This window comes from Homalodisca vitripennis, chromosome 1 (genome assembly GCF_021130785.1).
Source record: "Homalodisca vitripennis isolate AUS2020 chromosome 1, UT_GWSS_2.1, whole genome shotgun sequence".
Taxonomy (NCBI): domain Eukaryota; kingdom Metazoa; phylum Arthropoda; class Insecta; order Hemiptera; family Cicadellidae; genus Homalodisca; species Homalodisca vitripennis.
The window spans coordinates 23,508,447-23,530,810 of NC_060207.1; the positions used below are offsets into that span (position 1 = coordinate 23,508,447).

The 22,364-nt window shown below is 33.8% G+C and overlaps 1 protein-coding gene and 1 non-coding gene across 2 annotated transcripts in view; both read right to left on the reverse strand.

Annotated features, from left to right (window-relative positions):
* Positions 1 to 22,364, reverse strand: part of LOC124358223 (carboxyl-terminal PDZ ligand of neuronal nitric oxide synthase protein) — a 599,817-nt gene that overhangs the window by 289,634 nt on the left and 287,819 nt on the right. The window lies entirely within an intron of this gene.
* Trnaa-agc lies at positions 19,704 to 19,776 on the reverse strand. Its single transcript has one exon. It is a non-coding gene; the product is annotated as a tRNA-Ala (tRNA).

The window sequence follows — 22,364 nt, forward strand, 5'->3', positions numbered from 1 at the left end:
CAATAAATTAATTATAGTAGTTGTGTTGTACAATATTGTGAGGGAAACAGATCTTTTCCGCAGCATTTGTCATCGTTCGCTGATAAACATTCAGTAAAACTACGTTTCGCTTCGAGATCTGTAATCTGATCTCTTCCTCAGGCTAATAACTAATTTACTATTAACTGACCAGTTCGTCAGTTATTAATCTGATCTCTTCCTCAGGCTAATAACTAATCTACTATTAATTGATCAGTTCGTCAGTTATTAATCTGATCTCTTCCTCAGGCTAATAACTAATCTACTATTAACTGATCAGTTCGTCAGTTATTAATCTGATCTCTTCCTCAGGCTAATAACTAATCTACTATTAACTGATCAGTTCGTCAGTTATTAATCTGATCTCTTCCTCAGGCTAATAACTAATCTACTATTAACTGATCAGTTCGTCAGTTATTAATCTGATCTCTTCCTCAGGCTAATAACTAATCTACTATTAACTGATCAGTTCGTCAGTTATTAATCTGATCTCTTCCTCAGGCTAATAACTAATCTACTATTAACTGATCAGTTCGTCAGTTATTAATCTGATCTCTTCCTCAGGCTAATAACTAATCTACTATTAACTGATCAGTTCGTCAGTTATTAATCTGATCTCTTCCTCAGGCTAATAACTAATCTACTATTAACTGATCAGTTCGTCAGTTATTAATCTGATCTCTTCCTCAGGCTAATAACTAATCTACTATTAACCGATCAGTTCGTCAGTTATTAATCTGATCTCTTCCTCAGGCTAATAACTAATCTACTATTAACCGATCAGTTCGTCAGTTATTAATCTGATCTCTTCCTCAGGCTAATAACTAATCTACTATTAACTGATCAGTTGGTTAGTTATTTAAATTTTTAGTCAACCATCAGTCGCAATTAGGGCGGTTTGGTTACCTATTCTGAAAATAAACTAACAAGGAAATCTGAAATATCAAATATCAAAAACATTAGATATTTGAAATAAACCAATACGAAGTCACATAAAATGATAAACTGTAATGCCCTCAGAGATACTTCCAGTGTGCTCATTTAAACTTTTAAATATGTGTACCTTAAATTTACCTCTTCGTTCTGTAACTAAATACAAAGCCAAGTCCCAACGCATGGTCCAAATTTAATAAAGTTTTACTAAGTTTTACTAAATTTCCTGAGGTAAATGGTTGCTCCATTTTATACCAAGACAAAGCTCAAAGATTTCTAAAGTTTTAAGTTACGTATATAGGTTCCTCCGTGCCAGAATTAAAGTAATTTGTTTTGCTAGGGAAAGCTCAAAAAGGTTGATCTAGAAATTTTAAGTTTTTCTAATTTACATCAAATAGTTTTAAGGAATAACTTACTAAAGTTAATAAATTGGTAAATTAAGCATTTGTGCAGCCACTTTATATAATCAAATCAACATTTATAATTTTTTGTCTACTTCATGACATCTCTTGTAATATTTGACCAATACTCTGTTAAATATTGAATTATTCATTAATGTACTCGTTGTCAACACAATTCAGCCGTAATGCCTATATTTAAATTCACAATTTCCCTAGTAATTATTTGTAATAAAATAATAATATTTTTTCATGCGACGAAACCCGAATATTGGGAGAAATCACGCGAATTCATTTAGAGCCTGAGTTAGATTTCTGATTCCTCAAAAACACATATAGTATAAGTGTTAGCCAAATCATTCCGATTGATTTCGCTCCCTTTGGAGAATTAGCTGGTATTGGAGAATGGGGTAGGAGTATGTAAGAAAACATACAATTATCTATCTATTATTTATAAATTTACATTTAAGAAAATTACTTCTTTAGTTCTTTACAAGTACATAAATTACCTGTAATTACTCACGATATTTTATTTATTCGAACTAGGCAGATAGGCTGCGGTACATAGACGATCTTGCAACGTAGTCATGTAAATTAATGCTGCGGATAAGATTTCTCCATTTTTTGTGTGTGTGAAGTTTGCAGCTTTCACATCCTATACGAGTATAAACTCGTCACCGATAAAGTGACGAGTATAATATGTGAAATTTAAATAGGCGTAAAACCGGATCTGGAAAAAAACACAGCTGACGTGTTTGTCCACTGTAATATAGAACACTTGAACTCAATTCGCTAGTAAAGTAATAAAGTATTCACGCACACCAAGGTTGCAGCAAATCGGCTCAGGTGCCGGCGTGAGAGGATTACACGCTGACCTAGCCACATTCTCTGTTGCCGCTACACCAGCGCCTTCTGTTACCGTATAGAGTGTCCGTACTTATAGAGTATCTAGCTTCAGGTGTGCCGGCATGAGAGGATTACACGGTGACCTAGCCACATCCTCTGTTGCCGCTACACCAGCGCCTTCTTTTACCGTATAGAGTGTCCGTACTTATAGAGTATCTAGCTTCAGGTGTGCCGGCATGAGAGGATTACACGGTAACCTAGCCACATCCTCTGTTGCCGCTACACCAGCGCCTTCTGTTACCGTATAGAGTGTCCGTACTTATAGAGTATCTAGCTTCAGGTGTGCCGGCATGAGAGGATTACACGGTGACCTAGCCACATCCTCTGTTGCCGCTACACCAGCGCCTTCTGTTACCGTATAGAGTGTCCGTACTTATAGAGTATCTAGCTTCAGGTGTGCCGGCATGAGAGGATTACACGGTGACCTAGCCACATCCTCTGTTGCCGCTACACCAGCGCCTTCTTTTACCGTATAGAGTGTCCGTACTTATAGAGTATCTAGCTTCAGGTGTGCCGGCATGAGAGGATTACACGGTGACCTAGCCACATCCTCTGTTGCCGCTACACCAGCGCCTTCTGTTACCGTATAGAGTGTCCGTACTTATAGAGTATCTAGCTTCAGGTGTGCCGGCATGAGAGGATTACACGCTGACCTAGCCACATTCCCTGTTGCCGCTACACCAGCGCCTTCTGTGACCGTATAGAGTGTCCGTACTTATAGAGTATCTAGCTTCAGGTGTGCCGGCATGAGAGGATTACACGCTGACCTAGCCACATTCCCTGTTGCCGCTACACCAGCGCCTTCTGTGACCGTTATTATATTTTTATATTATATATATATATATATATATATATATATATATATATATATATATATATATATATATAATCTTATTCGAATATTCTTCTTGCTCCACCGAAACCCGATCCCCTTACCTCTCACTTGTCTGGGAGGACCAAATATTTGTAAGTGAATTTGTAAAATGGCAACAGCCTAATTCTATTTTAATACAGATTTATTAACAATATATAAATATATCACGAACCAAAAGACTAAATTTTTTAAATTATCGAGTACTCTTTTAACACCATGCAGTTAGGAGCGTATGTCATTATTGCCATATTTTTCTTGCCATCTTATATTTCCCTCAATACCACATATAAGAACATAAATTATTAATTGAGCTATGTTCAAAGCTATAAATTACAATTAAAAGGCCGTATAATTAAACAAATATATGGAAGAAGAATGTTTTTTTTTCTTAAAGCCATGCAAGATTGGTGCTACTTTACGTACGGTATTTTCCTATCGATTTAATATTACGTGTTTACTCATGTTATAATTATGATATTTACGTATTTTTAACAACAAGTAAAGCTGCGTATTATTTATTAATTGACTGAGTGTCTATCACTTGAGGGACTGGAAAAATGCTATTTCTCTGTATTTGTCTGTATTTTTATCTATCTGTATGTCCGCACGTTATCTCCAAATTGAATTGTGCTTCATTTCTAAACACTGAGGAACACTGAGTTCGATGATAGTGCATGTCAATCAGTGGGATATGGCTGATCGTTAGCAAGCACTTTTACATCAGCATATATGGGTAACCATGACGGGAACAACAATGTAGCAGACTAGATAGTTGTACATATGCTATGTTACATGTAGCCTAACTATCCTAACACATACATACAACATCATTTCATAGTAGCTTGGTGTGTAGACTTTTATTATTTAAACACTGATATGAAACCTAATTTAATGAGCAAAGATGTAAATGTGACAAGGGGCAAAGTACCTCGAGAAATATTTAATTTGTAGACTTTAAATTTTGAATCAAACTTCATTTCTACATAGGCAGGAATGATTTATATCATGTAATATATATGCAACCATGGAATCTGGCTAAACGTCGTTGAAGCCTATTATTTAGTAGACCGACAAAAGTTCTCTTTTTTGTCGGGGTATGTTAGTATTCTTTTCAGAATGGTTGTGTCCTTTTATCAGTCAATAATGAAATTTACCATTGACCTGAAAGTGTCAAACTCCCAGCGAAGCCTGTTACCTAATACGTGGAGTGGCGTACTCTTACCTTGTAATAAGACAATAATATTCTAACAATAAACAGTTCTACTACTTAGACTTAACTTAGTGTCATAACTATCATGTACTCTTTCCTGTTGAAACGGCGTCAAACACCCATTATTCAACTTAAACTTTCTGTTGACTTTCCACAGCAAGGCATACATATTTAAAAATTTAGTTAATTATGTAAACAATGTTTCGACACTGTGTTAGCAAGACAACTTAAATGGTAATAAACTTTATTTATACGTATTATTAATTCTTATTCAATAAGTTAGTATTCTACTTAAAAAAGCTAGCTACGAACATACTTCAATAATCACAAGACACACCAAAATGTCTGAATTAAATGTATTATTAAATATCATGAGTGAAGAAACAACAGCGGATACCATCTTCTTTAAGACTGTTTGTAAATAACTACACTTCCTCGATTTATTTTTTCTGGAATAAATGTTGTCTGTATCAAGTGCGTATTTCGATTTATACTGTTATCCTCACCATTCTAATAAATAACTTGTGTGTTACGTTAAGGTCACGGTATTCGTGAAAGTAACACCTACATGAAACATTGTTTAAAGTTAAATATGTTGTTTCTACTTCGAACTCTAGGTACTCTAACCAATCCGATAACGATATTCACGGTAGAAATGGTTTACAGATGTTCACAAAGGTATGTAATTAACGAAATAAATTACTGTAATTATACGCACGAGCATCTATAGCACAAGTGTTTAATCTTCGAATAGAATTACTACGTGTTAATTAACAATAACACAACAGTGGTTAAATAATTGACAAACATCCAAGTTTGAATAGTTGTGGGAGAACAAGAGCGCGCATTCATAAGACAATACGATGTTGGGATATTACGTTTTTATTAAATATCCCCACAAAAAAAAATGCTGAGGAACATATAAACACGGATCAAGTTATTTTAATATTAAGCATCCTTAATTATTTTTGTTGATCATTAGATAAAATAATTGGTAATTAATATAGACGTATTATTTTTTTCTTCATTCCAACTTTTTAAAGAACATTAATGACATGTTCGAATTATATTCAAAAGTGAAAAAGTAAAACGATTTAATAATATATCCATGTGGTACTTGGGATTTTTATATTTGATAATTAATTCATAAATTGACTACATTGAAACAGAAAAATACATCTACCTGTGTATTGTTTCTATTCTAATTCATTAATTTTTATTTTTGTTTTATTTGTTTCCATCAATTTGAATAAAGAAGTACCACGATTGAATATCAATTGTATGGATGACTTAAATTTAAAGCGGGTGATTAAACATAGTATTGCAATCGTTATATATTACAAAATGAATACCTCTACATTTCTAGTATTGGAATCTAACCACATTCGTCTGTGCTGGTGACGTGTTTATGCTTTTGATGGCTATGTGTGACAAAGCCTGGGTACAGTTTCTCCTGTCTGTACTTCGAGCAATTTTCGGGTACGATTCCTTCCTTTTTTTCTATTTTTAGTACCAATCTATTGCCGCACATTGTAGGCTTTAAGTACATGTATGTGTATTAACTTTCTTCAAACCTGACGATGAGGGTAGATTTCAATACTCGAAACGTACTCTTATTAATTTTTGTAACATATAACGATGGTAAATGTCCGAAGTACTATTATCGATAACACACTTTAAATAAAGAATAATAAAGTTGATGTCAAGGACTGAAAACCCAATAAGCCACTCCTATACTTTCAGATCAGTAGCTGAACTAATCTCAAACATGATTAGTCTCGAATGTGCAAATACCCATGTTTTATGTAAAACAATATTTTAGCCATGTCATATATTATTCTTTTCAAATTAATTGTATTCATACCTAAGTCAATGACACGGTGGTTAACACTTTTGAAACTTGTCTGAATTATTTGTGTTAAACCAATTTCTCATAGCACAAGACATATTTTAGGTACATTATGAACGTGAATATTATTTATTACTAACATAGGATTTTTAAGATTGAGTCCTGACACTTCTATACGATTTTTTTTATTCCAGATAATTTAAAACATAAATTATATACTTTTATATAATTATAGTGACTTTAACTAAGCAAGTAATACAAAGCAAAAAATCTGCATACAACGAATTGTAATCTAATTTAATAGCTGATAACAAATTATTACAAAAAGTAATGCTTCATCTTAATTGCTATTAAATCTATGAATCAAACATACAATATTACAAATCTATGCCTTCCAAATCCATACAGTACATTAATTTATACGCAGAAAAAAACTTATTATCGTAGAATGTGAAATAAAAGAAAGGACCAAGTCTGTGTCTTCCATGTATATTACGCGTATAGTAGAATAGAATAAAACAGTACATTACAATACAAAATCAATATTTTAATAAAGTATAATTCATGCACATTAGCCATGGTCTGATACGGACAGCAAATTAAAATAAACTACTTTAATTTCAAGATGAGTAAATAATTTTCGCGACTCACAAGAGTTTGGAGTAGCAGCAATGGCCAAGAATGATGACAGTCGACTTTGGTTACAAAGTTATAATAATAAAATACGTCTAAGAAAAAAAGAATACAGAAACTTATAACAAAAATTAATTAATTTAAAATACGTCGTTAATAATGAGATATTCTAATATATTGGTATATCGTTGACTGCAATAAAACGTTTCCGCTTATGTGAACGATACAGCAATAGGGTGAGCTGTTTCAGTTTAAAATTCACGAGGGAATGCAGCAGAATTTCAATGGGTCAGAAAAGCATTTTTAGCTCAAAGAACCAACGTCCGTTATACGATTATTTATTATACCTATTATTTTACCGTTTTGCACAGAAGCCAGCGTATCGTTTGGGGATTCTCTTTGATGTGCTTTCCCCTATTTTTCTAAAATAAAACAACGGTTGGTCTTTTCGCGATATTGTTGTAAAATAATACTGCTAATTATAAAAATAACTGATCTTGCACTGGATAAGTAAATTAAATCATTGCATATGGTGTAGTTATTTTATTTTATTTTATTGCCTGAAGAAATATGTACAGATGCAACTTACGAAAAGTCAGCAGCATAAGTCTCACAGCACATCACCAACCTGTAACAAACAATAATATTCAATAAATATGTAAACCAACTCCATCTGGCGAAAATATAGCAGGACGAATCAGTGAACAAAATACTAACAAGAGATGTTAGCGCCATCTTTAACCCTTTTAGAACCACTACTGTTACTTGCTCGCTGTCGGTCAGTTCGCACCACTGATCGTGACTTGTTTGTGAACGAATAAAATTGGCATTAATCAATCTTTTGGCATATTAAATCAATATTCCTCATAAGGCCATATAATTTCAACACTTAAGCATTGTTTTTCCCAACTTATGTAAGTAATCTTTAAAAAAAATAATCCAAGAGCCAATGAGATAACCAGATGAAGATGCAAAAATAATATGGTTTTGGAGCCAAGGGGCCAAACACTATTACTTCATACCGAATAAAATCGAAAAACACTCACTCTTGTGAACCCAAAACTGAGCTAGTTGTGAGTGATTGCCTGGCAGAGAGCACTTCTTGCAAGCTAAAACCGGCAATCTAAAGTGGAAGTTATCGTACAAGAGTAGAAGCTCCGACCTCTTCCCTTCTCCAGATCTATTTTCTGATCCACTGACTTCGTTGTTCCTTTATTTTTTAAAGCTTAGCTAACGCATTTCCATCCTTAGAATTTGTCTCAAACTCCTACAGATTGCACAATTTCGGGCTTGACATTAAAACGAACAATACATTTATAACTAACACCACAACACGTGACGAAAAGACTATATGATCACTTACAGATACAATCAACCAATTCCATCTAATATGTGCAACAGCCTCTAGTTGCTGTGTCAGTACCACAGCAGCTGGTAAATCAATATGATTCAAGCGTTAATACAAATATTTCTAGGTCTTATCTGACCATAGTCAATACTATTACTCAGTGACTTACAGATTAATTTATTAATAAACAAATGGGTTGCACGTAAACGATTGAGAAAATGAGATTATCGCTACCAATAGAATTATTCTCTTTGAAAGCCTTCTACTCAAGTTTATTCAAGTATTAAATATATAATTGAGATATTGAAATAAAAAGCTAAATCATTAAACAATGGAGATCGCCCATTCCAATCAGCGTTTGTTACGAATCTCTAAGTAACTAACAACTTTATTTTATATAAAAAAAAGAATATCCTGGAGTATAGAATCACAACAATCGAATTTTGAGACTTAAACTCCCTTTTCTAACTATTTAGGAAAAGATTTCGATAGGTTTCGAAATACATTTTCAATTGGCACATATTACATTATAGGATTTACCAACGACTGTGTATATATAATTAATTAACCCAGCAAGTGATCTGAGAACAACCAAAAGGGAGAGATGTTTTGTGTGATGGGATGAAACCTGCCAGTCCCGTGTCAAGGGATGACAAGCTCGCCCTACAGTACAACAATAACTCTCTCGACAACGAGCGATATCCATCTATCGGTGATCCACTGCAGCTTCTGCTGACAGTTGACTTTAGATAATTGAACATACATGTTTCACGCACTACAATGACACTATCCTCCGGCAGTACTGTAATAGCACAAAACCATTGGGTATTTATTTGTCTACCTCCAAATAACAGGAGGTAAGGTTTCCTCGACTGATACTTGTCAACGATTGCGCGATTATCAAGATAGAGTTTATACTAATTCAAACACTGTTTTAAACATGCTGTTAGTGTATAAACACTGGGTTAAATAAAAACTTGGCAGTATTGAATTTTCTAAATATTTATTTATTTTTTAAATAAATTTAAATATAATATTTACATATTTAAAATTATGCTGGCTTTAAATAAATGAACTGTTTATAGAACTGTCACTAATTTATATAGTTAAACTACTACTATTAACAATACTGTCTATCTATTTACACACGAGTCTATTTAACACTGACAAAGTTCATAATTATTAACCAAATTCCAACTGTCACGATCACGAGTATTACCACAATTTTTGTTACTTAAGAAGTTAACTTCTGAAGCTTAACTGAATCACCTCCTCTCTATTGCTCCTTATAAGGTATTAGCACTTCGAAAACATTCGAATTTGAGAAATTACAATAAAGTCCTACAGGGTCACAGTGGCCACCCACAGCTCATGTAAGGAGGGGCGGGTCAGGCCAGGTAAAGAAACTAAACCTAACCCACTGAGCGCTCTCTTCAACTACGCTCTTCATCTATTTCCCTTTTTTATTGTCAGGGTTCACAAATAGTTATTCACATTCTATTAAATCAGAGGTTGACCTGTTTATCTGAAACCTTCTCCACATTTTTTTCTCAATACCATATTAACAATATTTTCACATAAGTTTTTAATAAATGTTGAAGGAGAAACTCTTTTAAATTGCAAGTTCACTTAAACAGACTCGAGTTTTTCTACTAGAACTCGGCGTCAGTATTGGAAAAAGGCCATTTGTAGATACTCTACTTCGTTCTTAAAGTATTAGAATATGTTCATCATTCTCGTACTAGGCTGAGCATTCCACGGTGTCTATTGTATAGGAAAATATATCTCCAGCAGGTGGCAGGCAGCAGGTAGGCTGAGACTCCAACAATAGCACACTCTCATTTATCGCATGGGTATGTTTGATATTCGTGTAGTGATGATGAAAGCTTACATTCCCTATCTGTGAGGAATGCACGTCGCACCGTGTCTATTGTATAGGAAAATATATCTCCAGCAGGTGGCAGGCAGCAGGTAGGCTGAGACTCCAACAATAGCACACTCTCATTAATCGCATGGGTATGTTTGATATTCGTGTAGTGATAATGAAAGCTCATATTCCCTATCTGTGAGGAATTCACGTCGCACCGTGTCTATTGTATAGGAAAATATATCTCCAGCAGGTGGCAGCCAGCAGGTAGGCTGAGACTCCAACAATAGCACACTCTCATTTATCGCATGGGTATGTTTGATATTCGTGTAGTGATCATGAAAGCTTATATTCCCTATCTGTGAGGAATGCACGTCGCACCGTGTCTATTGTATAGGAAAAATATATCTCCAGCAGGTGGCAGGCAGCAGGTAGGCTGAGACTCCAACAATAGCACACTCTCATTAATCGCATGGGTATGTTTGATATTCGTGTAGTGATAATGAAAGCTCATATTCCCTATCTGTGAGGAATTCACGTCGCACCGTTGTCTATTGTATAGGAAAATATATCTCCAGCAGGTGGCAGCCAGCAGGTAGGCTGAGACTCCAACAATAGCACACTCTCATTTATCGCATGGGTATGCGTGATAGATGTAGTGTAATGAAAGCTTATATTCCCTATCTGTGAGGAATTCACGTCGCACCAGTGTCTCGTAATTGTATAGGAAAATATATCTCCAGCAGGTGGCAGGCAGCAGGTAGGCTGATACTCCAACAATAGCACACTCTCATTTATCGCATGGGTATGTTTTATATTCGTGTAGTGATGATGAAAGCTTACATTCCCTATCTGTGAGGAATGCACGTCGCACCGTGTCTATTGTATAGGAAAATATATCTCCAGCAGGTGGCAGGCAGCAGGTAGGCTGAGACTCCAACAATAGCACACTCTCATTAATCGCATGGGTATGTTTGATATTCGTGTAGTGATAATGAAAGCTTATATTCCCTATCTGTGAGGAATTCACGTCGCACCGTGTCTATTGTATAGGAAAATATATCTCCAGCAGGTGGCAGGCAGCAGGTAGGCTGATACTCCAACAATAGCACACTCTCATTTATCGCATGGGTATGTTTTATATTCGTGTAGTGATGATGAAAGCTTACATTCCCTATCTGTGAGGAATGCACGTCGCACCGTGTCTATTGTATAGGAAAATATATCTGCAGCAGGTGGCAGGCAGCAGGTAGGCTGAGACTCCAACAATAGCACACTCTCATTTATCGCATGGGTATGTTTGATATTCGTGTAGTGATGATGAAAGCTTACATTCCCTATCTGTGAGGAATGCACGTCGCACCGTCTCTATTGTATAGGAAAATATATCTCCAGCAGGTGGCAGGCAGCAGGTAGGCTGAGACTCCAACAATAGCACACTCTCATTTATCGCATGGGTATGTTTGATATTCGTGTAGTGATAATGAAAGCTTATATTCCCTATCTGTGAGGAATTCACGTCGCACCATGTCTATTGTATAGGAAAATATATCTCCAGCAGGTGGCAGGCAGCAGGTAGGCTGAGGCTCCAACAATAGCACACTCTCATTAATCGCATGAGTGTGTTTGCTATTTGTGTAGTTACTCATCGCAGTTCTCCCTGCACTCGTCTTTCTCATATTCATAAAAACATATTATACGCATACATTTCCACTTTTAACTAGATGTATCTTTCAGTTGTTAATTAACTGTCCTTTTTTAATATTGTCTTTTTTACCCAGTTATCGATATAACATCGAGTAGATTTTTTGAAGTGCTGAATGAAAATGTGTTTAATAAAAATATTTGGAAAAACTCATGACTTTCATTAAAATAAAACTTCAATAATAGAAAATAGTTCCTGTAATGGTTGAGAACGAACTGCTTTCTAAGTGTGGGACCATCTTATAGTTATTTTAAAATTATTTAAAATTTACTATTATTATTATTTGAATTTTACAAAAAGAAATTTCCTACAACTTTATAGATATGTACATCCTGTTCACATTAGCATACAACACCTGACACGCCTCAAAATTTCAGAAATTGTCCCTATTTATTTTAGAAATTTCGAAAGCTTAACTGTTAATGTAGGCTATATATGCAACCATAAAAAATATTAACTTCATGTATAGTTATATTTTAGACGCTTAGGTGTTAAAAAATAAAAAAAATAACTAATAATAAAAATTTAAATCATGGTAATCCAAAAATTTGTAAAATTTAGTTTACTACTGTCTACACAAGACATCGTCAAAAGTGATATATTATTAAAAGTAATTATCCTATTGTCATTAATAATTGTTGCCAATAATAAAATTGTACCAATACAAGTTACAAACATTAAAAAATATAATCATGATATTAAATTTAAATAAATGAAATTACAAGAAAAGAAACAACAAGTTCAATTATCCACTAGTTGAGTTAGTACCCAATTAAGGGGATGTAGAAACTCTCACACCGAGTTGAATGCCACAATGAATTAAGCGGTGCCTTAGACGTGCTTTAAAACAATTGTAAAACTAATTCTCATCCAAGATGGGAGGCGTTCACAAACCTGTCTGCGTACTTTATATGTCCTTTCTCAGGCTCTTCTGTCATCTATAAATATTACTGCCCTGTAAACATTTCGACCTACAGAAAGTTCTACGACTTAAAAAAACTAAGCAGGTTTAGGAGGTTGAGGGACATTGTTATGTACTCTCAATTTATTAATAATTCTAACATTAGAAATAACACATACCCTATAAATAATTAAAATAAGTTTCTAACGTGACGATTCCAAGTGACAATTCTTAAGGCATTATTAAGAACTGAACAGGCACTTTTTAAAATAATGTCATTGCTTGTCTGTGCGGTACCTCTTGATAGTAAGGTCATAGGGAGACGCAAATATTAGTACATGGGTTACTCCTGATTCACGGAATACCATTACTGGTTTTGAGATCAAAATATCAAAGGGTAATAAATTGCCCTTGGGAAGACGGTAGTAAACAATCCGTACTATGTTGGTTATCATATAATTATGGATTTAGGTGGCATGTGTTTATAACAAGTATAACGAAGCCTACCACGAAGCATGAAGGCGAACATTCGACTGTAATAATGGACACCCGATATTCTTGGTTAAAAAGAGAGATGAATTAATAAGTGTTATCATTATGGTTGCGTACCTTAGGATAATAAGGCACGTCATAGTTCAGATAAAAGAGCGTGTATTGGTAACTATTTCAACCATAACATAGCAATAGTTGTTTGGCGGTGTGACTACGTCCTTAGAAATGCCTTAGATTTGTCGATACCTCAAATTAACCCTTAACCCCCAAACAAAACCTTAATACTCTGGATTTTCATTTAGAAACCCTTTCTCATAGCCACAAAAATTAGATTGGTATTAATTAACCCTGTCTATAATCATCAGTTTGTACAATCTTTAGCCCGTCGAGTACAAGTGCAAGAAACTAATAAATATGCACGAGTACTGTCAGCAACAATTGACACACAAAGCCAGACCTACCCGCTATCATAATGCTGTACACCCGCGAGAAAGCACAAAGCTACATTTCACAGCATTGAGTTAAGCTGATTGTCGGCTAATGCTGTAATGTAGCATCGCTGCTGTGACTGTGTATTAATCTAACTTCCATCCACAAAGCTCTCAACAATCCTACTATCGCTTGGAGCCACTCCCACATGTCAGCGAGTATTAGCCCATCATCATTGCTTAGTAGCGAAATTACTACAGGCTGTTTCGTAAATAACGACTGCTTCCAAAAATATTTCTCAAGGTATATAATTGAGAGTACACATCAATGAAATACGAAAACAATATCTTTAGTAATTCTTCAATACCATCAACAATTTTAAGCAAAATGACAATTCAAGTTGTTCTATACATAACTGTTCTTGATCAGATAATAACGATGAGAAAATGAAACTTGGATTCTCCCAATCAACGTCGCCAACTAAAGCATGAAAATGAAAATAGATTTATTGGAAGATTGAATACAATTAAAAAATTTCTTGGGGCTTTGTGCATATAAATTCTGTTAGAAAACCTTGTAGGTTTCATTAACCTACATTAATGTTCTGGCCAGGTAATTTTCTTACGTCTACAAATATAAAGTAATTATTTCATATTTATCATTCATAAAAATGTTCACAATGCCCTTCATAATTTTTCATAATTTTCAATATTTACTTTTTCTTATTAATGTTCTTGTCCCATCAAAAAAATAACAATGAGAATGCCTTAATCTATGGCTGTGTTAAAGGTTTTTCAAAAATTCTCGTTGGCCAAAAAGAAAAAAATGAACGTATGAGTTAAGGGCAAGATTTTATTTTTCTATGGTAATATGAAGAGTTTTAATTCTGTAATAAAAGCGTTAAGGGTGTTAACGTACTTCAAAAATTAATAAAATGGTCTAATTCTTGCAATTGATTTATTCCTTATTTCCAAAGATAACTGGATTCTGAAACCTTCGTCATCATTAAATATGGATTGACCTTCACAGTATTCTAGTGACATTCTTTAACTAAGAGGCCACAGGTTCAATTCCCCGTGAGGTTAGTAAAAATTTGTAAATGGACTGAAAGAATTTCCCCTTGAAAATGTTAAGTATTTTAAACATAAAATTTCAATAAGAAAAGTTTCAAAAAAGAGACAACGTTTTATGCCGAGAGGTCTCTCTTCAGATGTAGTCGATTATGTGTAGAAATATATTTATGCTAAAAATATTAAACTAGAGTAAAAAGTCGTGTTGCAAGGACATTGTTAGAAACCAAACACTGCAAGAACTCAAACCTAAGGCACGAGTCTGTTTTTATCGTATTACATAGATGAAGATATATCGCATTCGCAAAACCACAAGATAACTTTTCCATTAAAGTTCTTGATATTTGAACTTTAATGCAAGCACAGTCTGATATGTTCTTTTGATGCGCAAAAAAGAGCAAAGACTACAACTTTATGCGCTGTGTTTACATCTTTCTAACAAAATATGTGCAACTTTACTTGTTTAGGATGCAGCGTACTGGAAATAATCTTTAATGCAGCATTCTGCTGCTAAGATACATAACTGGTTTTCTTATACATGTCCAATTATTGAAGATTAACATAATAATGACGTAACTGACTAATTTACAATAGGCGTTTAGATATTTTATTACAAAAATAAATACAATTAAAGTGATTATTATTAAAGGGTATCCTATATTAGTTGAAATGTTTAAAAATTGGAAATCAAACTCGGTTCGGAGTGTTTGCAGTTTGGTGCAATGTTGTGCATCATGGTAAATGTTACAATACGAACAGAATGTTTTAGTCAGTATTATCATGACGATACCTACTGCTTCACAAACGTCAAGTAGTAACAAACATTTTAAGATGCACTCGGCCAACCCCTCTTATGTATTTAAAAGCGTGCTCAGGCTCAGCCAAACTTCAAACTCTACTATTTAGTTAGGGTGTTCATTGAGCATGGTATGTAAGTAAAGCTTGTGAAAACTTTGCTAAAATAAAACTTTGCTAAGATCCTTTTCTCCTTGAGGCGGGCAAAGTTTTCGTGGACTTAGTCTGAGGTGAAGGCAAAAATTAAGGCTTTGTCGGCTAGTTAAAATAAAATTAAATAAAATACTATGTACATTTCGAAATCTGTGATTTCATCTTCAGGTACTAAGGTTAAGTTATGAAAATAAATAATTAAAACCAATTTGTCATGTGTTTTTTCACTACCTTGGTGGCTAAATTTGTTGTATTTGTTGCAACAAGGTCCTATAAACATGATAATGAACACTAAATAATAAGTCTTGCTAGTACTATGTATACCCCTGTACAACAGTTTAAATTTTGAAATGACAGTTTAGTTTCAGTGTGCATGTGAAAAACTTAAGCATTATTATTATCATGAGCGTGTAAACCTTATGATCGTATACAAATTTGTGAAAAAATCCAGAAGTTATGGCTTATAGCTAAAGTGGGTAGTCTATCTTCCCTAGGGATCGGTTGTCAGCTGAAGTTATTTATTTACGGTAACACCATTAGTACATGGAAAAAACAATAAGATATTCTTATATCCAACAATAAGCTAATGAAAATGATCCACATTATAAATTATTAACAATGCCAAAATAAATTGCTACAACATAACAATAACATATAAAATAGACTATATAGAAAATAACAATAATAGCATAGCAACAATAATAAATAGTAACAGTAATTATACAATCAATTATACATCCATCTGCACTTACACATATACTACATAGGAATAATTTATTACAATAAAAGGGGGAAAAAAAAGAATCAAATGTATGCATGTAGAAAAGAGTAGAGGAAAAAATAGAAAGAAATAAATATATACACATATTACTATGAGCCAGGTGTCAATGTCTACAACAAAAGAAAATGTTTTTTCAGGTGCATAACACTAAAATATTCTCCGAATTCTATGACAGGCATTTCATTATTTGGTATGCTGGAGAGCTTTGTATAATAGAAACCTTCTTCTAAAGAAATTCTTCCACTAAACCTCCCAAGGCAAGTTGGTCAATCGGATCAAACTTTACAAAATTGCAACGTAAACTTTTTCACCGTGAATGCAGTTAGGGAACTTAAGTTTTAAAACTTTCAGACAAGAAAGTATAATGCAGAGCAGTCTGCGGCGACAAGGAGAAGTGCTTCTGTAAACAATGCTTTAGAGGAGGAGGAGGAGGGTTGAAAATCTGCCATATATAAGAAAAAACATAAAACATATATATATATATATATATATATATATATATATATATATATATATATATATATATATATATATATATATATAAGAATTATATAATATATAATATAACTTTAAGTATGTAACAACATTAACACAGTTACAGAGGTTACGCAAGCTAATTATGCAGTATATCCCAATATTTTAGTTACTTAGTTACAATGTTATTGTAATGTATGGAAACCATACATAGTTTTGATAAAAACCCAATAAATGTTAAATAAACGTTTAATTAATTTATTTTTCTTATTTTAGGCTACTGTTAAAAACGTCAGCTAAAACACCACATGTCAGTAAATTCTACGGATTATATGCAATTATAAATATTTACTTTGAAAGATATAAAATACATTTCCTGGAATATTAAATGTTTTTAATTATTCAGTACTACAAGTTCGGTACTTAACTTAACAATTTTTTTCCCAAAACGTTCTGTTTTGAACAATTTATTGAGTAATGAATTCCTGCTTTCTAAAAGATCTACAGTTCTTTTTCACTGCATAAATATGATTCTAGTACCTACCTACATGAAAAGCGTTTAAGTCAGTCGCTTCTACCATAAACCAACGAGGCTAGTCGTTACTGAAACAAATCCTATTTCAGCTAGACCAAAAATTTAAGATTTTATTTTGAAATTAGAGACATTCACCAAGCACAGTGACACGCCATTGGAAATGGACTGCCAGCGGACTCTATACCTGTATAATTGACAAGGGATTGGAAGCCACGCCATACACAATCGCAACGAGAGAGGAAGTTTTGTTTTCCGCCGACTATGAATAAACAGGCGAGGCGGATAAAACTCGCCACAGACTATAGTTTTAGTCCGCCCGTGTGCCCATATTTTTAACGAATTCTGTTTGTCAACGGTGAGCGGGACGGAGATTGAAAACAAATCTGGGCAGCGCAGCGGTAGCGGTAGCTGCAACACTGCGGACATGTCAACACAGCAGTGGCATGCCTGGCATGTTGGACCACAGGATATTGTTACACCCAGCTCATGTGTATAGATAAAACATCGCATGACAGTGGCACGAACTAGCTTGTTGATATTTTGTTGACGTAGACCAGTAACGACCCCTACGTCGTTTAGTTTATCCATTGCATTTATTTAAAACAGTTTTACTCCTATTTATCAACAATATTAATGTTTAGATCTAACAGCGTAATACATGTAGGAACTGAATATTTTTATGCGGGATCCATTACAGAACCTCGAGGAAAGAGGAAACATCTTAGTTGTTAGAAATGGTATCAACATTTTAAAATTACTGTATCTATAAACTAGCAGTTAACCGCGACTTCTCACGCACTTTTATACGTTTTGCACCTGTATGAGCACTTCTTATTCAAGTGAATTATATTTCCGTCGCCAATATCGAGTTTTCCTTGTTTCCACGATCAAGAAAATACACCAAGAAGAGTATACTTATGGCCATTGTAATGTACTTAGTTCTTAGTATTTTTTGTCCATAGTTGATTTTGCCTCATATAAGTATATAATAATAAATAATACATAAAAAATATATCACAGATCAGAGAATCTATGTTAAAAGAAAACTAAGATGGGTTTCATAACAGTTAAATTTAATTTTAGATAGTAACTTTGTCTTTTATACTCGTATATAATACTTAGTATTTGTTAAAAATTAACAGTTTTTGAAGTTAAGTAAATTAACAATGACACTAGTTACGTGTTCGTTGCTTTGTAAACTGAAAGTTATTTTTTATAGTTTAGAACATTTAGAGCTAGAATTGGTATATTAGTTCAAATGTACAGTCCAGCTAATTTTCATCTAGGATAGTTCTTGCCGACTGCTTAAAAGGTCTTCGGAGTCAAATATATTAATCTGAAGTTTATGTAAGAAAAAACATAAGAAAAAAAGACAAACAACGTATTTATTTAGAGTCTCTTATTGTATATCCACTCATATGCATAATACTGTTCGGTAACATGTGCCGTGCCAGGGCAAAAGAAACGTGGGGCTTAACTGATCGCTTCCATATCAAAGGAATGGAAATTGCAATGCAATTAGGATGCAAATCATATAGATACAAACAGGAAGGGAAACAGCTAGGGCAGCATTTGGGCACTAACACCACCATTAGATCTCGTCAGTATAATACATGTAAAAGCGAGTACTAACCCTAAAAACTAATTAATTTATGAATTACACAATTGCACTTCCCACCGTTTCAACACGTTACGGCGGGGGGAAGGGGGGCGCACTCTTGTGCACTCTGGAATAGGCGGAAGCCTCTCAGAGTCGTACCCAGTACCGATACGGTGACAACTGAATTACTTATAGGTACATTTTGTGAATCGAGCATTCCAGCGGTTGATATATGAGAGTCAAAGGTATCAAAAATAGGTTTGTTGCTTAATTTTAAGCTTTATCTATCAGCATAAGGAGTAAATATATTTTCTTTTAGGAGTAAATAGAAATGTCGTTTCAATCAAGTTTTATAGTATTCAAATTGATTTACTAGCGTACGTAATATCCAGGAGGCTACTTTAAGCGATTTCCATATTTAGCATAATATAATGTAATAACCATGTAAAAAGTATATTATTTTCAATTTTTATTTTTCATTTTGAGTTAAAAAAATATAAAAAATATTTCTGTAGCGAAGTTTACCATTTTTATACAATATGTTTTAATACAAAACAACGTATTTTTCGGAAATCTCTCTTTTTATAATTGTTGATCAAAATCTAGATATGCTGAATGTATTTATAAGCACATATTCATACAACAGGAGTATAAAAAATTGAATCGTTTCTAAAAATCTACAACAAACGGCCTGAAGGCTAACCATACAGTTTTGAAGCAGCAAAAAGTATCTGGAGGCGCCGGGTATCGATCCCGGTACCTCTCACATGCTAAGCGAGCGCTCTACCATCTGAGCTACGCCCCCAGTTATCCGATGAATATCTCAGAGAGCACTAGTCTTATTGGCCAATACGGAAGGACACGTTAAAAACAGGTTTTGTGTAGCCGCGGTGGACCGTCTTTCACCCACATTTTTAACGTGTTTAAGCTGTCTTATCAGTAAAAATAGCCTACTTATATTATTTAAGAATAGAACAACTTTTATCCGATGCTGGTTTTAAGTTATAATCATAACATTAAATTCATGTCACATCTGAAAATATAGCAAAATAATTGATTTAGAGTACAGAGGACATACATTTTCTAATTCCATCATTATATATTCTTAAATTGGTACTGCCTATCATTATAACATTGGTATACAGTGTCTGTACACAAGCGTTTTACAATAACAAGTCCATAAAAATTTGGTTAAACAAGAACAGGTTGCGTGAAAAAATAAAAAGATTCTTGGACAAATTTGGACAAGACATCTGATAAACAGATTTTTTAAAATATCATAATGAAATATTACAAATTTAGAATACGATATTCTTTAAATCACAATTAATGTCTATTACATAAAAAGTTACATATTTTATTTTGCCAAAGAATTAAATAAATATAAAATATTTCTTTGGATTATATTAATTGTAAGCTATTCTTCAAAACTAAGCACGGTCAGTAAGAACCTAATAACTTACTTTCCTAAGTACTATCATAAAAACTGCTAAAAACAAAAGAAGCGAAGAAAATATTTAGGAAATCCTACAACCAATTCAGAAAAGTATTTGTTTTTTTATCTAGGTTTATACATAAAGGAATTTTAAATTTTCCAGAAGACTTTTTGATTCTTCCTTGCACCATAATTGAACAAAATGGCGTGCAAGTTAGTCATCAACAGTAGAATGTTTATAAAATCTATCGCAATATCAAGTTTGGACTTGTTTCTGTTTTTATACAATCACTTTTTAAGGGGAGGTTGTTTTGGCCTTTGGTAGTAATTTTCAGTGATTATACGGATACGTTCGGCAAGTGATACTATGAGGAAAACGCAGTACCCTGAATATATGTAGAAAATCTACTTAAAAATAGAGGATTCTTATATTCTCGGATTTAATAAGCCGAAAATCAAAGTAAATTCAAACTTTAATTAAAATGGGCAGAAAGGCGGCGGAAGACAAAGCAATTAAATAAATCAGCGGAATTCCGGTTTAATGAGGTTTGGAGTGGGCTAGCTTCTTTGTCGGAGAATGAGTCAATTAGCACCAGGCCTGAACTTTTCGCGGAAGCTGGTCTATGTGGAATACTAATGGCGATGTCCATTTATACGGCGAATTAACGATTTCACTTGAAACTTCCATTGTTTAGGGCACTAAACTTGATTTCTATGACTTTTAGTTAGCGGCGTATACACAAAACATTTTAAAACTATATAAGTAATACATTTTACCAGCTTCTTCTTATTGGAAACTAAATGCTTAATATATGATCAAACACTCCAATAAATAAAAAAAATTTCATTTATTGGAGTGTTTGATTATATTAAGCATATATAAGTAATGTTTTGTTAGTCTGAACTAAGAAATTAGGAACAGAGGATGTTTCCTACAGGAGGCTTGTTTATTATCAGCACAACATACAGGATGTAACAAAAAGGTTGGGCTGGCTAAGCATTTTCACATTTTATGTGTGATTCTATACTCAAGATAAATAATAATTTTTTTCCAATTTCCGCTTTGCTTAGCAGCTACGCCCCATTTTGTTTTGCTTTTATTATTTATTAAAACAATTTTATTTTTCCTGTTTCTTTATGATTGTTGCAAAACTTGATTAACGGGTCCATGTCAGAAGATATTAGATAAGAAAAACACATTTTAAAATCATTTAAAATTTTTCATAATGGCGGTTACTTAGTTTTAGTTGTATGAAATATCTAATAAACCACTGATTTTAGGTAAATTTTATGACATTTCTTATTATTACATCTTTGTGTTTTAATAAACAATTTGTGTGTTCAAACTTAATTTATAATTACCTTTACACACTGGTGTCTTGCGAATTCATAGGCTGGACATTGCAAGTTTATGTGAGCGTTGAGCGAAGGACAACACTATGGTGTAAAATAATGTTTAATATCAAAAGGCCTAGACTTGATTCTGGTATGTCCAAATCTAATAATATTTACTATTTCTCACCTCCTGACATTTTTCGTACCGTACCATCGTTATGAAATGTTGTATCTTGTATTTGCTTGCACCATTTCGCCTTTTGTGACAGTTGGTACAACCGTTCATTTGCAACTGCATATTCTTTGCGTCGATGGGCCTTGGAGTCAACTGGTGGAATGTACAAATTTGTTACGTTTGTGCTATCTTCTATTGAATCTTGAGGTAGTGTCGACGAATTTGTTGTGACGTTTGTGTAATTTATGCTTAACTAAAACTGAACGTCAGTTTTAACATTGGTGCAATGGTTTCACCAATAAGGGGGCGTGGTTCGGCAACTTCTGAAATAACCCTAATATTAGAATGGCCAGTCTATTTTCTACTCGGCTTGGAAGGAAGGATCGCTCATTGGTCAAGGAGCGGCAAGCTAGTGACACTCATGCACCCAGTAGAAAACCACATTGAT